The 22,806-nt window shown below is 46.8% G+C and overlaps 1 long non-coding RNA gene across 4 annotated transcripts in view; it reads left to right on the forward strand.

The window, feature by feature from the left end:
- The window catches only part of LOC135389799 (uncharacterized), a 209,658-nt gene that overhangs the window by 68,736 nt on the left and 118,116 nt on the right, over positions 1-22,806 (forward strand). For all 4 annotated transcript variants that reach the window (XR_010421588.1, XR_010421590.1, XR_010421589.1 and 1 more), the window contains exon 2: positions 7,327-7,359. This is a non-coding gene — a long non-coding RNA (uncharacterized LOC135389799). The remainder of the gene's footprint in view (positions 1-7,326; positions 7,360-22,806) is intronic.

Raw genomic sequence — 22,806 nt, forward strand, 5'->3', positions numbered from 1 at the left:
CATGGGAGGGATCGCGCGTTTTTCGATTCCTCTTCGGTTTTTCTTCCACTACTTCATCTCTCCATATGTCGACGTCTGTTCACCGCGTATGGCCGCTGTTGTTTCGCCGTGATAACACCGAGTGAAACAGTGCTTCGTCACCACTCACCGACAACCAACACGGTTTCCTTCCAACCATGGCTTATCCCGACTCTTCCGTGCTATAGGCCTAAGGCATTCCTCGCTACCTCGAGACCTGCAATGCTTATAGGGACCGACCACCAGATAATACAACAAAAACAACAACATAAAACACACTCTTTAGTAATACACCGCTCCCCATGGCTCTAACCGTTAGCTATATATGACGAAGACCGTCTTCCCGGTACAAAGCCCACTCGAGCGCCTGTACGCAGATGCTCTGGTTTCTTGAAAATCTATAACGGGCAAATAAAGTAAAAGATGGATAACAAAGACGCCTGGTGAAAGCCAGAGGAAGAGGAGCCTCCGAGCAATGGGTATCCGTAGGCAAGGGATTTAGAACTGACTGTTGTTTGGAATGCAAATGGCCCGGCCAGTGGTGGCGTCCCAAAGTTGATTTCGTATGCAGAAGGGGAGAAAAGAGAGGAAAAATCGATACCGCAAGATGTTCTTCAAAAATGGCGGCGTCGCGCCTCTGGAAAGAGTCTCCACGTTGTGTTCCTATTTTCCTTCTGTATAGGTGCAAAGGAGGATTATGAAGGAAATGTTTTCATAAACATTCGGGTCATTTCTAGAGCATATTGGAGTGATCTCTGCTCATTTCGGAGTGATCTCTGCGAGGTGTAGTAATGGTAGCACATTAAACGGATTCTTAAACTTTCATATAAGATGTCTCTTATTACACGATACATATATTGTACTATACGTCAGTGTATTGAGAAATGAGGAGTTATTCTTGCGCTATCGTAGATGCAAATCAATCAATAAACTTGGATGCAGAGCTTACGGTCACCTTCTCCTTTTTCTTTTCTTGTTTGCTTTAGCCGGCTGAACGGCTAAACACGACTTTTATCTTGGCCAATTTCTTTGTCTATACCGTAAGCACTTTGTCAGCAAAGCATAAGAAAGACGTTTACGTTGATTCCCACCAAGGGCTCTAACGTGCATTCCCTAGCTTCATCGTATTTCATCTTAACGCAGCTGCAGCATGTGAAGCACAGCTCTCGACTCACCTGGCGACTGTTTACGGTTCCAATACAACCGTTAACGATGTCCAACATAAACAGGTCCCCATACTTCATGGGAACAAACTCCGTCTGTCCGTCCTGATTATGATAATGCATGTAAATGAAGCAACCCCTTAACATGAATAGTAATCAGGTCCGCCCTGATGGTCACTGTTATAGGCCTAATGCTGTCCTCCGCGCTATTGAAGGGTCTGTTCGGGTGTCAACTAATTTTACGCCTTCGTTATTGCTTTCGGTTCCGCCTTTGTTTCGTTTGCTTTAATGGGAAGAAGGTTATTGTCGAATGTGCGCCAGAGGGGGGTCTTCAAAGTGCAAGGTGTGTTACAAGGTGCACTATTCATGAATCCTGCCTATGCCATGTCTTGTGTATTGGCCTGGGATGCCAGCCGAAACACAGCAAGGCAATATGACGAGGAAGAAACGTGAAGATCGAATGTAAAAGTAAAATGCAAGCGAGCTGCTGCATACTTAACGTTCGCAACATGCCCCTGACATTGGGGGAAGATTTTTGTGTTTTGTCTTTTGTCCTTCCCGCAATCCCAGGGACATGTTGGCAACGCGAGGATCGTCTCGGTTTCCTTGTCTCTGAACTCTTCTTGGACATTGCGCCGGCACTTAGCGGCGACTGAGCATGTCGTTGAGCATCCGTTGAGCATCTCGATCCGGGACGTTGGTTGTTTCCACGAGTCTTTTAATATGTCCGAAACAGACCCAATTGGACATTAAACCCTCTCACGTTGTATTTTCTCCGTCTATTTTCTCCGCGAAAGTGATATAAAATTAATCTACAGTTTGGATAAGTGTGACGTCACAAGTTGCCATGCGTCTGGCAACAATACTTTTCAGAGGTCGCTCTCTGTCTCCCCTCCTTAGCATATGGCACTCTCGCAACGTGGGGCGGAGAACGGAAAGGTGCGTGCGCTGGGGGGGGGGGGGGGTCTAGGAGGCAGACCCATGAGTTTGTGATGACGTCATCCAATCTTTGAGAATTCGAAACTATGCATTTTTGCGGGTTGATTCCTTCAGAAATTCGAGTCTTTGAGCGAATTTGGTTTATAATACGAAATAAAGAAACAGCTTTTTTTTTCTGTCCGGAATGAGATTTAAAAAAAACGACGGTTCGCACCAGCAGTGTGGGTCGAAGCCACGCCCCCTGATCTGCACTCAAAGATGCTATCATATTACAGCGTGCGAGCTATCTTATCTTATTATTTATTTCAAAATATTACCGCCACGACAACGCTTATTTACAGCCCACAAACTTCTAGCGTTACATCTGTATAGGGTGTGTGTTTTTTTATAAAACTACGAGAGCAGCGTAGATGTCGCTTTTGCAGACCTGTGGGTATATACAGGCGGACATTCTATCAAAGAGTGTATATATAACTACTGTATGGGTAAATACCTAAAGTTTCCACGTCAGTGTGCTTTGGAGCGATGGGGATGATTAGAGTAGGTGCTGATCTGCTGGCCAGATCCACCGCACAGATCCCTGTGAAGTCGGCCCAGAAGACACGATCCCCCCTGCGATAGTCGTGACGTTGCCCGTGAGTTGACGTGGCCGAATACGGCAAACAGTTCCACAAGCACCTCAACCGCTTTGCGGCCCAGACAAACCGACGACGAAGAAGGTCCGTTTGGCGCGCGGTTTTGGTTTCGGCTCATTTGCGTGGCAATATCCGGCAATGGATATTTCAACGCACGCCGACTAGTTTGCGGGCTTTTTTCCTAATCGGTTCCCTGGATTTTCTACCCTATCTACCTCCTTATCAATGTAGCGGAATGTATCGGCAGCATGTCTTGTCGGGTACGGGAAGATTGGGCCTTCACTGCTAGCGCCTTTTCATCGAGCGTCATTCCTTAACGGGGCACTAAAATGCAAAAACGAGTTCACTTCAAATTACGTTACACGCTACGTTAATTTCGGACTCGTTATCATAATTCAAAACCTCGACTCCGTTACGGAGCTACCATCGAAATTATACCGGACTCTTCCCTGCTTCGGCGCTAAGCAGTGAACGTCGTTTCAGCTCGTGCTTCGGCGTTTTTTAGTCCATGCTCCGCGTGCACGCGCGTGCCACGCCATGAAGCGGTTCCTGTGACAAACATAGTGCGCGTTGCGAAGCGGACTGGCGTCGCTGTCCGAAGGACGTGAAGATAAATGTTGTCAGTGGAACATTCGTGACAAATGTTGTGGGCTACAATTCAGTGAATCGGTATTCAAAAATGCAGTAGTGCGCACCATGCCGCGCATATACGGAACACTACGATCGGACCAAATCTACACGGCCAAGATAGGTATGCGAGCGCTTCTCCTGCAGTCTCATTGGATGCCGCCAAAGACGTCTGGGTTTTCATTGCGTTTTTCTTCTAAACGGTAGCGCTGCGTGAACTAATTTTGCTTGCAATATACTAATTGAAACAGGAACTTTCATTTAATTTTTTTAATTTAATAATTTAATTTGAGAGCAAGTTGTTTTTGCATTTTAGTGCTCCTTTAATGAAAGTAGATAGGGTTAGTGGACCGTTGATCACGTGGCTTCCGAAGTAGCTATCTACCGCATCCAATCAGTGGATAAGATTGTGATGACTCATAATCTTATCCGTTATCAATCCGTTCCAACCTTATCTTATCCGTTATCATTGTCAACGATCTATACTAAGACCCTGTAGTATGCAACTGGGCGCTGTTTCTTCTTTTGTGTGGCGTCAAGTGCCAGTACGTAGCCAGTACTGTATTTGTCCCGATGTATAATCCCCGTCGAAGACTCAGACACGTGGTCTTCCAGGAGGGACGTCAAATGCTGATCTGATCGTACGCTGAGTGAGGAACCCTGAGTAAGTGAAATAACCGCATGTATACCGTCGCTCAGGATAATATTTTTCTCACAGCGTAAAACCCCTACATACTTTGCGACAGAGGAATCCAATTTTTCGCTCTAATGGTAACGGGCAATTTTATTAGCGTGCAAGTCCCTCGAAGTCGTCGCTGCAGGTTTTTCGTCTCGGCGTCTATATTCGTATAAAACATACTCGTATAAAAACAACTGGCAGATATGATGTAAGTTATATCGAATCAACGACAGCGACAGGGCTGAAGGCTTGAAGCACCGTGACGTGTGCCTTATTGTCACTGTAGTATGTGGAGACAGTACAAGTGAGTACACCATAAGGCACGTCCCTCAGAAAGATGTAGTCGAGGCAACCCCCACTTCTGCAGGTGGATTCTTGAGTAGATGACACGAGGTAGAAATTCTCGCATCCATTGGAGGAAGACACCGTTGCGCTTGGCGTCCACGTTGAGGTCACCGGTGATGGTGAGAGGATGGGTTCGTTCACTGGTGAAAGTTTCAGTCAGGAACGCGTGTATCTTGGCAAAGGGAAATGTACACGGACACCACAACGACGCCTTTCTTCTTCTGCGTTTCTTCTCTTCTGTATTTCGGCGATGCGACATTGAACCCTTAACAGCTGTCCCTGTAAAAAGTAGTGTTGGTGTGGGGTGTCGGAGGGGCGTAGGGTATGATGGTCACATGCGAGTGGGCATCGTCACGACTAAGGGATGAAGGGTGAAGAAGTGAAATTTTGGAGGTGATGGGTGGTATAGGTGGTGGTGGCGGCGGTGGTCGGCCAAGCTCAGGCGGGCGACGATGAGCGTTAGGTGGTGGTGGTGTTTCAGAAAGAACCCGCATTTGTCGGCCTCACGGAGGTGGGCAACGTCACAACTAACGCTCTGGGGGAATGTGCGTCCTGGGCCGACTTCTATGCAAACTGTGCCGACATGTGACAGCGTCTGAGGAAAACCCAGGAAAAACCCCTTCTGAAAACATTCCGTCCGATAGCATAAATGGGAAGCATGCTGTCTTCTCGAAGGCAAGTGATTTTTGTCGTTTTCCTTCCAGACATAAATATTATTATTAGACACCAGAACGGTCATACAGACCTGAAGAAAACTATGTATGTCTTAAGTGGCTGTGTATACCTGGTCTACCTACCCATAGACACCCGCATGCGTGTATTTCTCTCGGCATGCTCTGCGTGAAACCTTTAATTTTTATTCCTTTCCATTCTGTGAGGGAACGAGAGATGCTTCGCAGAATTTTATTGCTCATTTCAGTTATCGAACTCCAAACTTGGTCTTTGGATCCTTCCCCGTAGGGGCAATCGTCGTAAAAAGGGCTGTCGTCGGCTACCCGTGAAAGGAAGCGTGAATTTGAAAGTGTCTGGAACCGATAAGGCGCTTTTACGACGGAACGCGTAAACAGCAATAAAACTAGTAAAAACGGCAGCCGTGCATGGCAATAATAGCACCAAGCGGAACTTTTGTCTCGGCATTCTTGGCTCTTTTTTAATTCTGCGTTAGCACCGCGAAGCAACAGTGGCTATGGTGAGACGCGGTCATATCGAGCGAGGACAGCTGGAAGGAGACAGGGGGCATGCGTTCAAGGCCACATTCAAGGGGAATTGTCGCTCTGGAAGGTCTGCTGGAAAGCCCAGGAGCCCTGCCGGTGGCACGACTCGAACACGCCACGTCCTTCAACGTGGTTCTGGATGCTATGGAGTGGGGCCTGTTGGTACATTGTGATAAATAAAATAAAAACCAGCGGTAAGGACACGGACAAGGGAGGAGGACGGCACGTACGCTGGACCACAGTCCACCATGATTCTGGAACTTCCCACCAACGATCGGATGGTTTGTGGTCCACGGCTTCGAGGCTGGCAACTTGGTGGCACAAGTGGGATGTCTGCAGGAAGAGGTGCTTCCAGTGGAAGTTCAACTCTCAAGTGGCCACTTCGTCTATCAATCCATCGATGATCATAGTTGTCTTGCGATGTAAAGCTCCGAATTGTTATACAAATGACAAAATCTGGGTAACACGAGTGACGGTCGTGGATGGCACTTTACAGAAAAGAATTTCGGAGCTCGAGACAAATATTTATTTTTCCACGAACGGATAAACGTTTTGGGAACAATTCGAGAATTGCGTGCTTTTGAACATGACCCCTGAAAAAAATGTCGTCGTCTTCTCCTGGAGCATCAGTGCTCTCTCTTGGAAGCCACGCGCCTTCCTACGTGATAGTCGATGTACGTGCCTCTAAACAACGCGAGATAAAGTTGCACAACGTGAGCTCGGCAAGCAGTTGGGAGCACTTGGTTGCTTACGATTACTTTTCCCGTCTTTTCCCGTTTTTCTTTTCTCGAGTTATTCAGAATTTTCGACTGTCGAAAATGACAACGCGTGTGTCATTCGCACACGCTACTCTGCTCTGAGACGAAGCGATTCTGTGCATACGAAGGATCTGGGTATTCACGGAATAAACTGCTCGGTTTTCTAGTTCCGTTTTCGTGTTTTCAAATATGAACGACTACGTAGTACACTAACGGGTGGAAAACCCAGTATGGTACTTTTAGTGTTACTCTGAGTAGCATGAATGCCGTTGCATTTGAAATGCTTCCAACAGTTGACGTAAAGCTCCCAATTTTTACAATTGATTTCTTTACCCATTTACAATTTAATATCTCAACTGTGACAATAAAGCTACAACGTTCAGCTCGTGTTCTAACTCAAATCCAGTTTTCCACAAAGTCATTTTCCACAAAGTCGTAAAGATTACGTCCCCTCTATATACTCGTTAAAAGATGGCGAGCGACCCAATTGGTCCTCTCGTGCTCTTTGTTTGATTTTCTTGAAAAGCAATCAAGCACTTTGTGACATCACGTCCCTCCCATTGTTTGTAGAATGGCGGGATGTGTTTCTCACATCGCCGCACCTTTGGACGTGACCTACAACGCTCCACTGTTCCACCGCGCCACATCATAGAGGCGCTGCCCAGCTGTCCTCTCGTTGATATCAATGCTACTGTGGCCCCGTACAGGGCCTCTAGTATGCTCCTATAGTCTTGATGCACACTTGCTCAGTGAAGGCTTTGTTCTTGGGCAGCGATTCTCTTGCTGTGCATCTCAGTGTGGCTCAACGGTTGTGTGCGAACGCGGCCAGGTTTACATCGGCCGACGGGGTTCGGTGGCACGCTGCGACCTTTCTGCCGTGCTATACTTCAGCAGCGAAGTGGAGTTGGCCAGGATTAGGGCTCATTGGTTTTGCCTTTGTCTTTGCAGGAAGAATATCAATGATGAGGCAAGACATCCAAGGTAGGTTTTCTTTTCCTCTGATTCATCGTGTGCAAATATCATATTTAACCGCAAAATGAAGAAAAACGTTCGGAGTACAACAACAATAAATAAATTAATGATAATGAATGGGGAAATTCGCCACGTAAGGTGCGTTGTTCGGAGTGAATACCTGCAGTTCCTGCAGATTTCAATACCTTAAGACTAGCCAGTCGAAGGTTTTCGAACGGCTGCACTGTTGGACGCTGATACATTGTTATTGTGTGTTTGCAACCGTCCTCTGTACACAGTTTTGATGTGATGGGGTCTCATAGTGCAGTGAACAAGGCCGTGCACAAATGTGAACGAAGTCAAGAGAGAAAGGCAGACAACAATTAAAGGTAGGGACGATGAGCAAGGGGAGATAAAATAAATATTGCCTTCAAAAGGCGCGTAACCCTATACTGTAGGTTGCAGCATCCACGATGGAAAGTAACGGTTCTGACGAACACAACACAAGCTTAAGAACACATGCCTAAGAACATCCGTGTTCGGTTGTCTGCCAACAGGATTCGTCGGTACACTGGCGTATAAAAGTCGTTATCAATCTCGTGGTTCAGGACATATTCTCGACTTAATTTTTGGACTCCCCCCCCCCCACACACACACACCGATACGAAAATGATGATGATGAGGGACAGCCATCACGGCTGCTCCGTCTGAAGGATTGATGAAATGATAGTGATTAGATTACATTTATCCGTTACAATTCGTTCGGCAGGATGGTCCTCGTGAAGAAGATCTAGAAAGGGCATTTTGAAAGAGGGCAGTGATCACTGGCTTGACTTTAAAATGCCGGTAGGATTTTTCAGTGTTGTTCTCTCGCTTTCATTAGTGAACTGTGTAGCAGTAACAAGAATACTTGGTTGAGTCTCAGGGTTGTACTTCTGGGTCGTTCGAAGAGGAATTCTAATGAGTTTGCCACAAAATAGAAGACAAGCGCCGAAAAGGCAAAGCATGTCTGATCCAACAACCCACAGCCGAGCGCATCGAAGCATGAAAGACCGCAATCAATCGACGTATCTCATCAATAGCAGCCCACTTTCGCGTAACACGACATATTACCCGGGCAGGAATTTAACCCTATCGTGACTCACACCTAGAACCTTCCATCACTTTTTCCCCTCGCTTTGTAAACGCATGGTTGAGCCTGAACCCGGGTTTTAGTTCCGGCTTTACGACGCGTTCCTCAAAATAAATACGAGTAAACTCTGTCCCGCGAAAACAGGAGGCTATCCCGAACAATAAACCCAGAACGTGCCTCAAATCCCTCAGTGTGTATCTCGATCACCGCGTGTTCGGGCGAAGCGATTTGTTTCGTCATGTTCCACGTTTTGGAAAGCAGAGCTCCTTTTCTCTTCTTTTTTTGTTTCGCGTTTATGTGTGTGGTTTTAAACGGAAATTTCGACAAAATAAAACGGGGAGGTGATCAGCGAGGCGTGGAAGTTTGCGGGGGATTTTGGGGAAGCGTCTTTGAGGGGGTGCGTTTAAGATTGAAGGGTTGGAGATGATTATAGGGTACAGGGTCAGAAGGGAGGTGTGAAGTTCGGGAGGAAAGCAGTCATGATGATAAGTTTGTGGGGAAACGCGTGCATGGTGTCTGTTAAGTGTAACGCGTGTAATCGCTCCATCGTTTGTCGTTCTGAGAATGTCTACTATAGCGCAAGCAGCGCTTCGATGGCATGCTCAAGGTTAGGAGGTTGTGGGGTCGAATCCTGCCACATGCTGTGCTCCCACGAGTTTTTCCCGAGATTTCTCCGCAGTCCCAAAGGGCACTGTTACCACCTGAAGTCGCTTCATCAGTATACGTTAATCCACGTCTCATAATCAGAGTTGCTTCGCGGGATTTCGTAGACCCTCGTTGTCAGAATTGAAAATCACTATTCTCTCGCAAATACGTCGACGCATTTTTGTGAGGGTGCTCTAGCAACTGTGTACTTCGAGTCTTACAGGGTTTGTTCTCGTCGCTGAGCAACACAGCCCATGACAACTCCGTGATTGCATGGGGGCAACAAAAGTTTCGGGATAAAGCTTTTCGCCGCTAATAATCCGCGTAATCCAGCTTAGCTTACTTTCCACTTCCATTCGGAGAATTCACCGTGTTCATCATAGCAATGCCTCGTTCATGGGGAGACGGACACACATTCACACTGGCTTGTTGATTTGCACTGTCAGAACGAAAACTCCGACGTCTCACTTCGCTTATTGTTCACGTTTCGAAACATTAAAATGTGCGCGTTACTTATTGTCAGACATTTTGTGACAGTCCCTGCATTTATTTTGCAACGACACACTTATTGCATTAAAAGGCGATGTCCTGTTTATGAATAACGACCGACAATGTAAAAAAGAAACAGCGTGGTGCGTATATACTATACCAACCGAAGCGCGATGCTTAACAAAGCGTGTGTATAATGGCTATGTTTTAATTTGACGCATTCCAAACGTCACGCGACGTTTTGGTATGGGCTCGGGTTCTAAATAAACGTTGCAATTGTTCTTCACACTGGAACTCGCGTTGTGAATCGCTGTAAAGTGGTGTATTTATCCCGGATTACTGAATATCGAACAGTTAAGCGCCGTGCCCCTGATCAAAGACATATAGTTATTGGCATTGTATCCTGAATGTAGATTAAACTGGACGCAACAAGGGGAAATCCTTAATGCCTTCCTGGTCCCTTAGTCTTTATGGAAGCACTTCTTGACAAAGTATTCTCCGATCATTAGCCAACAATGATGTGGCAAAACCAGAACGAATATGATTAGACAGCTTCGATATGCGACGACTTGGAATTCATGAACTCCGAAGAGCACATAATCGTCATTTAATGTTCTTTACATGAAATTTCGGACTGCACGCTTTACCATTATGATACAGCTTATAGTACCTCAACAACATCATCCAGCCCCACAGTCGCACAGCCAAAGTTGGCTGACGTTCGTCCCAGTGAACGAGAACACTGGCAACATTGGCGTCGCGTATCCCCGAATATCTATCGTCTGCTCTGTTTCCACCGTGCGTATTTTATTCCCTTTTGCATTATGTAGGCAATATCTCGTCCGCATCAACGTGTTCGCGTCCCTTCTTTTTCATGCACATCTGCTCTGCAAATGATTCGCAGATGACAATCGACGTCGTAAATGATCGTTTGCAAATTCGCGGGTCGTCTGCAACGCTGTTCGTGATCGAAAAACGTCATCAAATAAGAAACAGTCTGACTAGCGCAGATAGACGAGATGGACACGAAAATGCTTCAATAATTCAGGACCCATAAAAATGGGACGAATACATCTTCCGCGCTTGATATATGAACCCCGTGTCGGCTTGCGTGTGAAATACGAAACTAGTTGGACACAGTATGGCCGGCACGTGGTGTGCTTCCCATGGTTGCTTCGCGGGGAGAGATGGCTGTCGTGATTTGTGTGAGATGATGATGGGGTGGCTCGTGTTGCCAAATATGTTAGAAACTTTTTATTTGTTCACCAATTCTCGTTTTCGTTAGATTTTATCGCGACAGCGGCTGTTTCTCGGCACCGTGCCACTTATAAGTCAAGGTATAAGTCAAGTCTCGCTTATCCTCACTCAGTTCACTGGAAAACTCGCTATCCGGTCTGCATGATCGGATCGGTGATTTGGAACGTGATGCTGATTCCCGTATCCGGAAATTAGCTATCCGGACGATAGAGAGTGGGTACGGTACGTCCGGATAAGCTGGACATTGCTGTATGTGATCAATTACTTCATTGCTAGGATGATATCTGGCAGGTCATTGTACATCCCAGCGGATCCCTGTCCGCGAGACGCATAAGGGCCCCAGAATTTAGGGCGCTTCTTTGTGTAAAAAGACTGCCTTGGAGGCCCGTAATGACTCTGGTCAAACTCGGTCTTCTTGTAGGAGTGTTTAACAACCATCGACCCTCATCTTCCGTTTCATCGTCACCTGGTGTCTGGTGATCATCTTCAGCCACAGGCGTGACGATGCCCGCTTCAATGCACGCCAGAGTGTTGGGAAAAAATGAGTCACTCTTCTGCACTCTAAAACCTGAACTTCACCGCATAGCACGCGAATTGCCACGAACCATTGCCACGAATGGCAGACAAAAAGGTGTACACCTCCCTCTCTCTTCGAATCAGAAGAGATCATTCGTGGTAATGGTTGGCGCAGAGCGTGCTATGTGGTGAAGTTCAGTCTTTAGAGTGTGATGTGAATGTAATCTAATTTAAGTCTTATTAAGTGAAATTTTACGAACTCAACTCGAAAATTTGCCAAGTAAAGGTAGCTTTTTTTTATCCCATCAATATGAAGCGCGTGCTAAATTTACTCAAGTTGATGATAATTGACAGGGATATTAAGGAGCTACCCCATCGAAAAAAGTAGCCGAACGTCATGCTTTTCGGAGCACCAAGAGCCTAGCGCTCGTCGACTTTTTCAGACCCTCGATGTCAATCCTACGAAAGGAGGTTGCTAAACCCAGCTCACGGAGGGTTGGTAGAAAAAATGGCAGCTCCCGAAAATTGTGAGAGAGAAGGCATGATCCCAGCAGAAGCCCGATGCGATAAGCCATGCTTGTCTTATCTCATTCTACTATGCCCGTGTGGGCCGAGTTTAGAGACCTCCTTTTGTCAGGCTGACAACGAAGGCGCGCAAAACGTCGTTGAGCGCTAGGCTGTTTGTGCTCCCAAACACGTGATGTTCGGCTATTTTTTCCGACGAGATAGCTCCTCAATATGCGTGTCAGTTATCATCAAGTTGAATATAAATTCGGCACGAGCTTTACATTGGTGTGGCAAAAAGCTACTTTTACTTGGCAAATTTTCGAATTCAGTTCGTAAAAGGTGACATAATAAAACTAAACTTAGATGACATTCACATCAGGAGATGGCAAAAACCTAGTAAGAGCAAATGCCGTTCACCGCATGTTTCTAGGTGGCGTATTTTTTTATTGTAATTCAAGGACACGTTTTCTGGGACACCCTGTCGTACACACGTCGGGCTCTGACGTCAGGAGAGCGACAGCCATTCCCATTGGTTCTCGTAAGCACGTGACCTCCGTCGCGGCCGCGTTACCGGCGGAAACTGGTCGAATAAGCTTCAGTATCCGCTGGGCCGATTTTCTACACAAATAGCAACGAAAGAGTTCAACTAACTCCCCCCCCCCCTTTTTTTAAGATCATCTACCTGCACGTAACAGCCTACACCTTCTACGGCGTTACCTCCCGTACTGAACATCACGAGACCCTTTCTAAACAAAAGGAGGAAAAAGCAGACGTATAAATGCGAAAAATTCTTTCAGCCATCAAAGCCCCACCCCGGCGAGTCGAAAAATGCGATCCCTCAGCCAAGATCCCATTTGAAACGTCGTATCAAAATCGACAATGTTGTTCTGACGGCGCCTTCCAGACTCTCTCTTCCACACACACTCAAACTTTTCAAGAACCACCACACACACATATATATATAAAAACACGGATATCGCTGGAAAAGTCTCCACGGAGACATTGATTTTATGCTGATCGCGAACCGGGGGAGGATATTTTTCACAGCGCTTTCGAAGCCTCGGTGAAGTCATACGTCTTCCAGCGTCCTTCTTCGAAGAAAGCCAAGAAAAAGCCATAAAGGACAGAGACGCCGGGTAAGAAGTAAAACAAATGGCCTTTGAAGTTGCTCCCTCCTGCACTGTGTCGCCCAATAAGAGTGCGTCTTTGTGCGCATGCGCAGATCTACAGCGGTGTCACCGTTACTTAGTGACCGAATACGTCAATGCAGTCGATTGGATGGACCATAATGCGTTTCTTTTGTTCTCGTCGGCTTTTTCGTGTCCTCTGTTTCCGATGCCCCGTGTGGGTGCATCTTTCGAAGGAGAGATACGCAGGCCGGAAAGTATCACACGTATCTTTTTTTTTTTTTTTTTTTCTTCGAAGGCGTCACGGGCTGACATGGCATTGAGTGTCTCCATCCCTTTCCTACTAAGAGCTATGCGACTTCGAAGACACGGGGTTTTTGGATATATGCGAGCATCAAAGCTGCGATTGATATTAGAGCACTGCACAGGCTCGGGCTTACCAGAAAACCCGTCCCGGCCCACAGGCCGGGTAAGCTTTCTTTTGTGGCCCTAGGCTGGGCTTGAGTTTGACTATTATGAACCCGGGCCGGGCTCGGGCTCGTACATTGCAGGGGCTATAGGTCGGACTCGAGGCTGTATTATCCCTCTCTTAGTTAGGCACGGTCAAGTTTTACAGCCTCATACAGTGGGCCAGGTAGCCTATAAATTTCTCGGGCTCCGGCTGAGCTTGGGCCGAGAAACTTGGAATCCTTCTTACTTGGGCGGGGCCCGGGCGGGTAAATCAAAGGAAGGATGGGCCCGGGCCGGGTCTAAAAATACGGCCCGTGCAGTGCTCTAGTTGATATATACGTTCTGACCTTCGAAATGCTGGAACCGGAGACACGGAAGAACAATGAGAAATTTCTCTGACGTCTCCGGTTCCAGTCCTCAGTATGCACCAGCTTGTCTGCGCCCTTTCACTTCTGTTGAATCTTGACCTTGTCGGTATTCCGCAACGCGCGATACAGGGACCGTTTTCCATAGTGGTATATGCTCTAGCTCCCAGGTGAAGGCCGATCGCATAACGTTTAGTTGACATTTCCCGCTTTCTTTCCTATTTCTGTTCTCATAAGCATATCCCCCCCCCCCCCCCCCGAACAACCAAAACTGTCACGTCTGGATCGCGCCAACTTGAAAAGTAATCAAAGCAAGAGAGCGGTGGGATTTAAACCACGCATCTCTAGACTGCCTGTCGAGTGCATCTGCTTTCCGACGACTTATCAGGGACCTCATTCAGCTAACTCTCTCCACATTTTCGCCCACAGGTCTTCTCATCCACATGCGCACACATAGAACACAGTGCGAGGCAGCGACATCTAGTGAACAACGATGGAAAGTGATTGTGCTGAGGCTGAAACACAGAAACAGATAAACACAAGCCTCAAGGTGCCTAAGAACATCAACGTTGTTCGTATTCTTAGGCACCTCGACGCTTGTGTTGTGTTTGTCTGTTTCTACGTTTCAGCCCAAGGACAATTGAACCTCTGTATGCAATAAGGGGATAAGTCGAAAAATCCCAAACCGAGAAAACGAGCCTGATCTGATTGTCCGTCCCATTGACACACACGCATTTCCCATTTCTTACCCTCCTAGCGGGCCAATAAATTGCAGTAGGGTCCTAAATTTTCTTCGGCAGGTACATACTGGTATGTAATGTCATTGCAGCAAAAATAGTAAAAAGAGGATATAAGTCGACTTATCCCCTTATTGCATACAGAGGTTCAATTACTACTTTCCATCTTGAAACGTGACGCAAACGCGGCCCAACTGACAGCGGGATTGAGTCAAGGCCGCCACCTTTGAGCGACAAGACGTATTATTTGTTTTCAGAAGCCCAAAAATTTAAATGCGTTATAGCTATCACAAAATGTGCCGCCATCAAACCTTATTCGATCAGCTCTTCCACCGGTATATCGTTCATTTTATCTCGGCGTAAGATCTGCAGTGGCCACTTCGCAACCACTACCCTGCATTGAGCAGACGCCTGTCATCCGATACAAAATAACTTCACTCGAAAGCTCCCAACCTTTCCTAGCCGCCTATCGCTGCATCAAATCTCTTCCATCTTGCCGCCCACCCCATCAAAAATCCCAAAACATCACCAACGCGCCCACTTACACGCGTTGAGACTCGCGACTTCAACTCGCATGACAGTCGCACGTGGCGTTTTTTTCTTACGCGCGGGCTGATATAACGGCGGGGGAGTTTTAAAAATATCGAAACAAAAGTGGAAAACCGTCCTCCGGCAATTGCCTGGATGATCCATCAAGGGGGCACGTGCCGTCGACGTCCATTGGCTTGATAGGAGCCGCTTCTTCTGGCGGGAAAAGACGTCGCAGACGATGGTTTTACTTTCGGTTTCGGTTTTGTTTCTTTTGCTCCGATGAGCAGATTCGTTCATCAATGTCTCCTTATTCCAGCGACGTGGGATTAGAAGATCCTGTTCCCTTGCAGATGATGAATGAACGTTTGTTTCTGATTAGGAAATGAAGCGCATCGGAGGGGAAAGAGATAAGGGTACTTATACGTACTGCGGTCTTAAGTGCAATGTGGCTATATAAAAAAGAGTGGGTGTCATACAATTTCGTATCCGTGATGTAATCTGTGCGGAACTCAAGTCAGCTCTACTCTCGTTTAATAATATCTTCATTTTCCGTTGTTCACTTTGTAGACGATGGCTGTTAGAATGACTGTTGGACAGTGGTGTCAAATATTTGTTACACTTGATAACCACCCGTTCATTCATACACGGAGCAGGGCAACATCTACTGTATAAACAACGAGAATTAACCGAGACGAGCTCCATTCGATGTAAGTAATGTATTCTCGTGCTTGCCACGACAACTGCAATTGCGGTAACGCGTCTCTCTTTTGCTGAAAGTCGAAACTCGAGCTATAGGTCTATAGCAAACGCCACTCTGTTAGTCTTCAAAAACGCTTTAAAGCCGAGGCTCATGCCTAAGTTGTCTCATGACGACTTTTAAACGTGGCCCTGTCATATGCAAGGCCATCATCGGAGTCCTCCATTTCAAAAGTGAAGTCGATTTCCACCTTGCAGAAGAGACAGGGCCTACATCACCCGCTGTAATATACCGCGGCATATTTCACTGTCAACCGTATCGGATCTCTTTTTTCGCACACCTTTCTGTGACAAGCATCACTAAACCAATTTTAGCAGACAACAGTGAAGCCAGACAGCGTCTTTTAAAATGTATTGCTCCCCAAATACGGACGCGCTCTTCGGCGGTCGCGGGCTTGCTCTAGCGCGTTAGCGCATGGTTGTCAAGGAAACAATGCAGCTTCGGTAACAAAGCGCCACACAGGGAAAGGTGTCCAACTATACTTGTACCTGCATCGGAGTTTTTTTTGTTACCTCCAATCCTTTGTGAGCGTCGGTAATGATGGGGGTTAATAAACTCTGCGGTAGGGTGGTTTTCTTTTTGTCTTTTATGTCTTCCCCCTTTGAACCGTGGTGTCGTTAGTGAACGATAAAAGTGCGATTACCTCAATGCGGCTTCCACTGGGCGACGTTCCAGGTTGTCTCTATTGTTAAAAGAAGTATTTTCTTGTTTTCTTTTTCTTCTGTTTCGTTTTATTTTCGCCAGCAAAATATTCTCGCTTTTTGGACTGTTGTACCGCCCCGAAAAGTGATTGGCGGAAACTTAAATTCGCGAAAGACGTGAGTATACTGCAGCACGCCTGATAATGCAAACGTCAGCGGAAAGAATCTCCAGATATGCTACATACATATGTATAGATGGGAAACAGTGCTCACCTTCGGTACTTAATGTTTTGCGTGTTATGTGCCATGGAACAGACATATTAGTGGGAAAAACCCATAAGAAAAAAAAAAAAAAGAAAAGTGCTACCGCAGTATTGAGAACTCCAACAAGTTCATAACTGGGGGTATAACTTTCCGGGTTAAATTCCTCTCCCTATAGAGGGCGGGCACAATATCTGATGCTAAGGATAGTAATGCAACGCAGCAAATGCACCTACGTTGCTAAAGGCTAAGGTATAGTTTCGGGCTTTTTGTTGCGTGCATTTGCCAAAAATACTTGGAGAGCGGGGGGGGGGGGGGGGGGGAGTAGAGTCCGACCATATGCGGATCGTTCCGCGGGGGTAGATACCGTGTGGACTCGGGTTTTCTTTTACTTTTTGTTTCCGGAAAATCCGGACACTAAAAGTAGAATATGTTTTTGTGTCGAAGCACTTGAAAGGAAATGAGCATTTCCGAATTTTAAGGTTGAAAATTTTAAAATTTTGAAACGTAGGGTATTGACTGCTTCAGCACTACTATCCCAGCACGTACGTATTTCAAAGCATTCTCTTCCTTCCGAAACACTTCTCCACTCCCAGACCACAGATACACACACAAGATGTCGGAGAATACATCTGACACCAGGATGAGATAAAAAGAAAATGATCCCGAAAATCCCCGCTGTTTTTGGCTTAGGAGAAAAGAGACTGTAATTTACAGCGCCATCTGTCGACTTATGGGGAACGTAAGTAAAGTAGTAAAAATACTTGAGGGGGGGTAACGCTGATTTTGGCGCCTTTGAAAAGACCGAGGGGAGCGCAACGACGTGTTCCATCTTTTTCGCCGATATGCTCGTTTAATACGCACTTTCCTTTCCCCCGTCTGGCAACCATGCTTGGCGACATCTGTACTCTTCTACTGCGAAATGATAACGAAAAAGTTGACAAGTGTGGCAACTTTGGAAGGTGGGGAGTTTCGTCTTCGAGCGCGTGTGGCAGAAGTCTCTAATGGTGCACCGAGCTTTCATTGCCGTCTTTCTCTTCTTCGTCCTGGGACGTTGCCAAGAGAGGTTATCACGTGACTGAGTTACATACTACGGCTCCGTCCCCAAGCGGGAATATGTGTTGACCGAAAGCATGCAGTATGTGGGATATTGCGGCTTTTGGAATGCAACGATGCCTGCCGTCGTGATTTCATCGTCATCATTTATTGTTGTTGTTGATGATGATGCCTGCCGTACAGGGTCGCCGGAACTCCTTCCCCACGGGGGGTGAGGGGAGATGAATCTTGCAGAGTTGGTGCATCACGCACATTCTTTATAAAAAAAAAGAAGGAGAAATATAAAGAACATGTAAAAACGACAAGTGCTACACGCAATGCAGAACCATTGGAAACGTGTGAAAACACTTCCGATTAATTTGGAAATGGTTCGTCTGCCTGTATACTAGAAACATATGAGACATCTTCAGGTTCAGAATGTCTTAGCATCGCCATAGTATATTTGGACTTTGTTATGTGTGTGTTATACAGGTGGTGACGAGTGCCGGTGAATTAGTGCATGCCAAGTAAGATACTTTCCTAAGAGATATTGCTTACAGTAACCAAAATTTATACGAGTACAAGTACTGAAATACTTTTTTTTTTATAAACGTTGTGTTCGTCTTTCTATGTTTCATTGCCTCAGCCACTATAATGACTAGGGCCCGGGCCTTTATGCGCAAACATCTTCCAAAATATGCATGTAAACATTCGGCGCCAAACGTCTAAATATGCACAAAATATGCAGAAATATGCGGGAATCTTGCTCCGGAAGCTTTTGCATAGCTTGGAACTGTATAAATACGAATATTGTCTCAAAAACGTTCTACAAATGAAAATGCACATTTCCTTTTGGAAGTTGGAACCGCATTGGACATTGCGGTACGCCACCATAGCCATACACAGGTCTTCAAAATTGCGCACATTTGCACTTTTACATTAAAAACTCCCTGTTTTGCCAGTTAAGAAAGCCATATGCCGCGAAAATGTGCGTTCTTTGTCGTTGGATGTTATTCTCTGGCAAATTCGTTATAGCTACATAGCCAGGAACTTTGAGACCCTTATTTTTTATCAAGCACGACTTCTAGCATTTCCAAGAGACAGGTTTCCAGACTCCAACTTTTGATGCAAGTAGGAAGAAATTAGAAATCAGCACGACTGGCTGGCTAAATCATTCATCATGCCAATGTTTTTTGTTGTTTTTTTTAGCTCGCTGACAACTTGTCGTGCGTTCTGTTTCGAGAACTTCGTCCTGCTGCTTAGCGGTGCCAATCAAACCCACCGATTGCGTAGCACAAAGCAGCCAGCAGCTTTGCTTAAATGTGGAGCTGGAACACGGGCTTCGGGCCCATGACTTATACCTTTTGAAATAACGTGATCAGTGGTAAAAAATGCATGTGAAACGATTAAAGAACATTTTAATGGCCCGAAGTATGACATACGAGTATAGTATGCAAGAATGCGAGTAAATGTGCCGAAATATGACATAATATGCAACCGTCATATTATATATGACGATCAGGAAGAAATATACGAGAAGGTGTATAACATGTTGGTTGACACAGGACATCGTTAAATAGAAACCACAAGGGACGGACACGGACAGCGTTCATGAACACTGTCCGTGTCCGTCCCTCGTGTCCGTCCTTGTCTCTTGCGTCTTCTCGTTAACGAGGGAGAAATATGCAATTATACGACGCACGAAACACTGTAGATTTGTGTCGTTGGGATTGGTAATGTATGGAGAAACGTTAGGGTATCCATTAGAACGTAGTCTAAAAATATGCATTTTGGATGAACTCCCGGGCCCTAATAATTGATACGCAAAAATGAGCCCTTCGAAGACGGCCTGCAGAAACACATTCATAAAGGGGGGGGGGGGGGGGGTCCTCCGGCTAGACGGCGCTGCGCTTTCAGTATGTCGGCGTTCACGGGGAAAACGGTGTATATGCAACAAACTTCATCTTCCGACACCCCTCCTGTGGGCATGTAAAAGAGTTGCTGCTAATGTCTGGCTTTTCCTTCAAAGTTTGGACGTCTAGCTCATGCAGGACAGCGCAAGATGATTGCATTGCAGTGAGATGTCGATGACGCAGAGAAAGAAAATTCATCCAGCATTATGGGAACGACAAGAATGAGACATCACTTTAGGATGATCGCCTTCCACCCCGAGAATGGGAGGTGACGCGGGTTCGAGTCCCGGAACGTGCTGCGTTAATTGTCTGACTATCCATGATAGCTAAACCCCGAGACGAGGGACGCACAACGTCCCCTCTGAGGTTTTCCGTCAGACTTTCCAGACGAATGACGGCACAGTTTCCCCTGAAGTCGGCCCAGGGCGCTTATACTAACCCCCACTCCTTCGCGCTGTCCTCTTCCCATCTGTCCACGCCTGTACTCCGCTCATAGCCGCAGTTGCTTCGCGGCACTAACCCGGAATCTAAAAAAAAAGTGTGAGACATCACTGGAGGAAACACTCTCTTCAAGGCTCATTCCATTGCGGACATACTTTTTGGTTCAAGTGCCAGACGATCTTGAAGCACGATTATGATTTGCATTCAGGTACCTCGAAAGAATACACATCCTCGCGCAAAATCCTCCCTGAAATTCCTATTGATCCCTGGCGGGTACTCACCTGTCTTTCCCCACGCTCCAGTTACCTAACACCGGCCCGTCGTCGTCATGCCGGAACCTCATTATCATAATTAATTATGCGAGAAAATTGATTGGGTGAGCCGCTTGTCCAACAAGGGCCTCCTAGTGAACGCTCTGGAAGCTACGAGAGTTCCGATCGAGTTAGGTTCAACTTCCCCGCTACTCGAGCCAAGTCCTTCAACTTGGGTCCAGTGTTAACTGGCTCTCAAGTTTTGCATAGTTCCTAATGGGTGTGTATTGAGAAGGGACAGGTAATGAGAGATCTCGTCAAGCCAACTGAAGATGTTTGAGACGTTTGCTTGAATTAACGAGCGGATTAATAAGGATGCGGGGATAGTAGTGTTTTCTGCTTACTCAGATGTTGAGTGCCTCGATGGGAACGCTAGCCTCGATAATATTACTGTATTGGGTCTTGGAACAGCCTTTGCAGAGTTCTATGTAGATTGAAAGGTCACCGACGTGGTCTCGGATGTTTAACTTTTTTTTATCCGCCGGCAGCGGCCGAGGACGGCGGCAACGTACAAAACATTAAGGCACAAGTTGCTGAAGCAAGTTGTCTTCCGCGAGGTGTGCTAACGTTTTGGCGCACGTTAAGGAGCCCTCAAGTGTGGACAAAATTCTTTCCCCTGTCCAATGGTCATAATTGTCTCGCGACATAAAGCCACCCATTATCGTGGTCATATTTGTTATCTCGACCGATATCAATACGTGCGCGCAGGGATCCAGTGCTATATCGTGAGCACCAACTAAATCGAAATGCCCTCGTCATCTTCGTCTTAATTCTTGCAACAATGTCCTCTTCGTGAGGGCGGTGTGAGTTCGGAAGTGATGCCCATATGATATGGCGCAAGGCGGTCGACGTGAACGACGAGGGGTCTCGCACGCTTCATTAGGTACACCACATCGTTGAGATGGGTCATCACCATGTACGGTCCTTGCCATGGCCGCTGTAGTTTAGGTGAGAGACCTCGCCTCCGAACAGGGTTATATAGAGCTACACAGCCTCAGACAACCCTCCTCCAGACGCTCTTATAGGTCGTATCGTGTCTCCATGCATGTGAATGCGTTGCGCACGTGAGTGGTTGCGAAATTGTGCGTCCTCTCCAGACATTCACGCAGTGCGTGTGCGTAATCTGCTGCATTGGTCTCGCCTATATACGCCAGTGTCTGGCGTCGATTCCAGAGCCTGACCGCTGGGGAGACGTAGGTTTCTGCTAGTGAGCATCATCGCTGGTGTTTCCCGTGTGGCTTCGTGGTGTGCCGTCCTGTAGGACAGAAGGACGAAAGGAATATATTTGACCCAGTCCTCTTGGTTTTCGAAAACCAAAGGGCTCAGCTGCTGGAGTATCGTGCGGTTGAATCTCTCCGCCATGCCGTCCGAATGATGATGCAACGGTGCCGTACGTGTCTTTTCGATACCAAGGTACTGGCACATGTCTTGAAATACCCTAGACTCGAAGCTGCGACCTTGATCTGAGCGCGGCGGAAGACCCATTTCGTCACTAGCGTCTTGGATACCGTGACCACCTCTTGATTCGGTAGAGGGTTATAGGCCTGAAGTCACTTAGTGAAGTAGTCCATGCGACACGCAAAGATTTCTTTACATGCGCTGTAATTGGTAAGGGTCCCGCGGGATGTCCATGACAACCCGTCCGAACGGTGTCCCTGAAGCGCATTCCTGTACCGGGCATTTGTCTCGGGTGAATGGTCCTTCGGGTGGGCCTCGAGTGAGTGGTCTGGGTCGGGTGAGTGGTCAGGAGCAACACAATTCTTCCATGTCCTGCCTATAATCGCCCCAGTAGTACCGTTCACTTATTTTTGCGAGTGTCTCGCTGACGCCATAATGTCCACCAGCCGGACTACTGTGCAACATACCAGCACATCACATCACATCAACGTTGCTGGAAGCATGCAGGAGCTGCTTCCGGGTGGTTCGCCCACCTGCCGACTCCCACACGCGAAACGAGAGGCCTTCGTGTAACTGTAGCAAATACCAGAGTGACCAGTAGCTCTTGAGCTGTTCTGATTCTCGCGAAATTCCTGCCCATGACGGCCGTGCCTTTCTTGCACTTCCAGGAGTACGATGTGTCCAATATTTTGGGGCTGCGGCTTGCACCTCGCGCATGCGCTCATGATTTGCAGGTGAGTCGACAGCAATCAAGCACATCTTATGTTCTGAAGCAGGCAGAATTGCCAACGTTGATAACGTCGCGCTGGCATGGCTTAGTGCTTAGGGGGGAATAGGTTTATTCAAAAAAGAAACCGAGAGAAGGTGAATGGTTAGGTTACACTTATTCTTTAGGAAGAAGAATACTTCTCGTCCTCATATCTTTATGACGTCAGATTAGCCTAATAAGTCACGTGTCACTTAA

Source organism: Ornithodoros turicata, chromosome 3 (assembly GCF_037126465.1).
Source record: "Ornithodoros turicata isolate Travis chromosome 3, ASM3712646v1, whole genome shotgun sequence".
NCBI classification, from domain to species: domain Eukaryota; kingdom Metazoa; phylum Arthropoda; class Arachnida; order Ixodida; family Argasidae; genus Ornithodoros; species Ornithodoros turicata.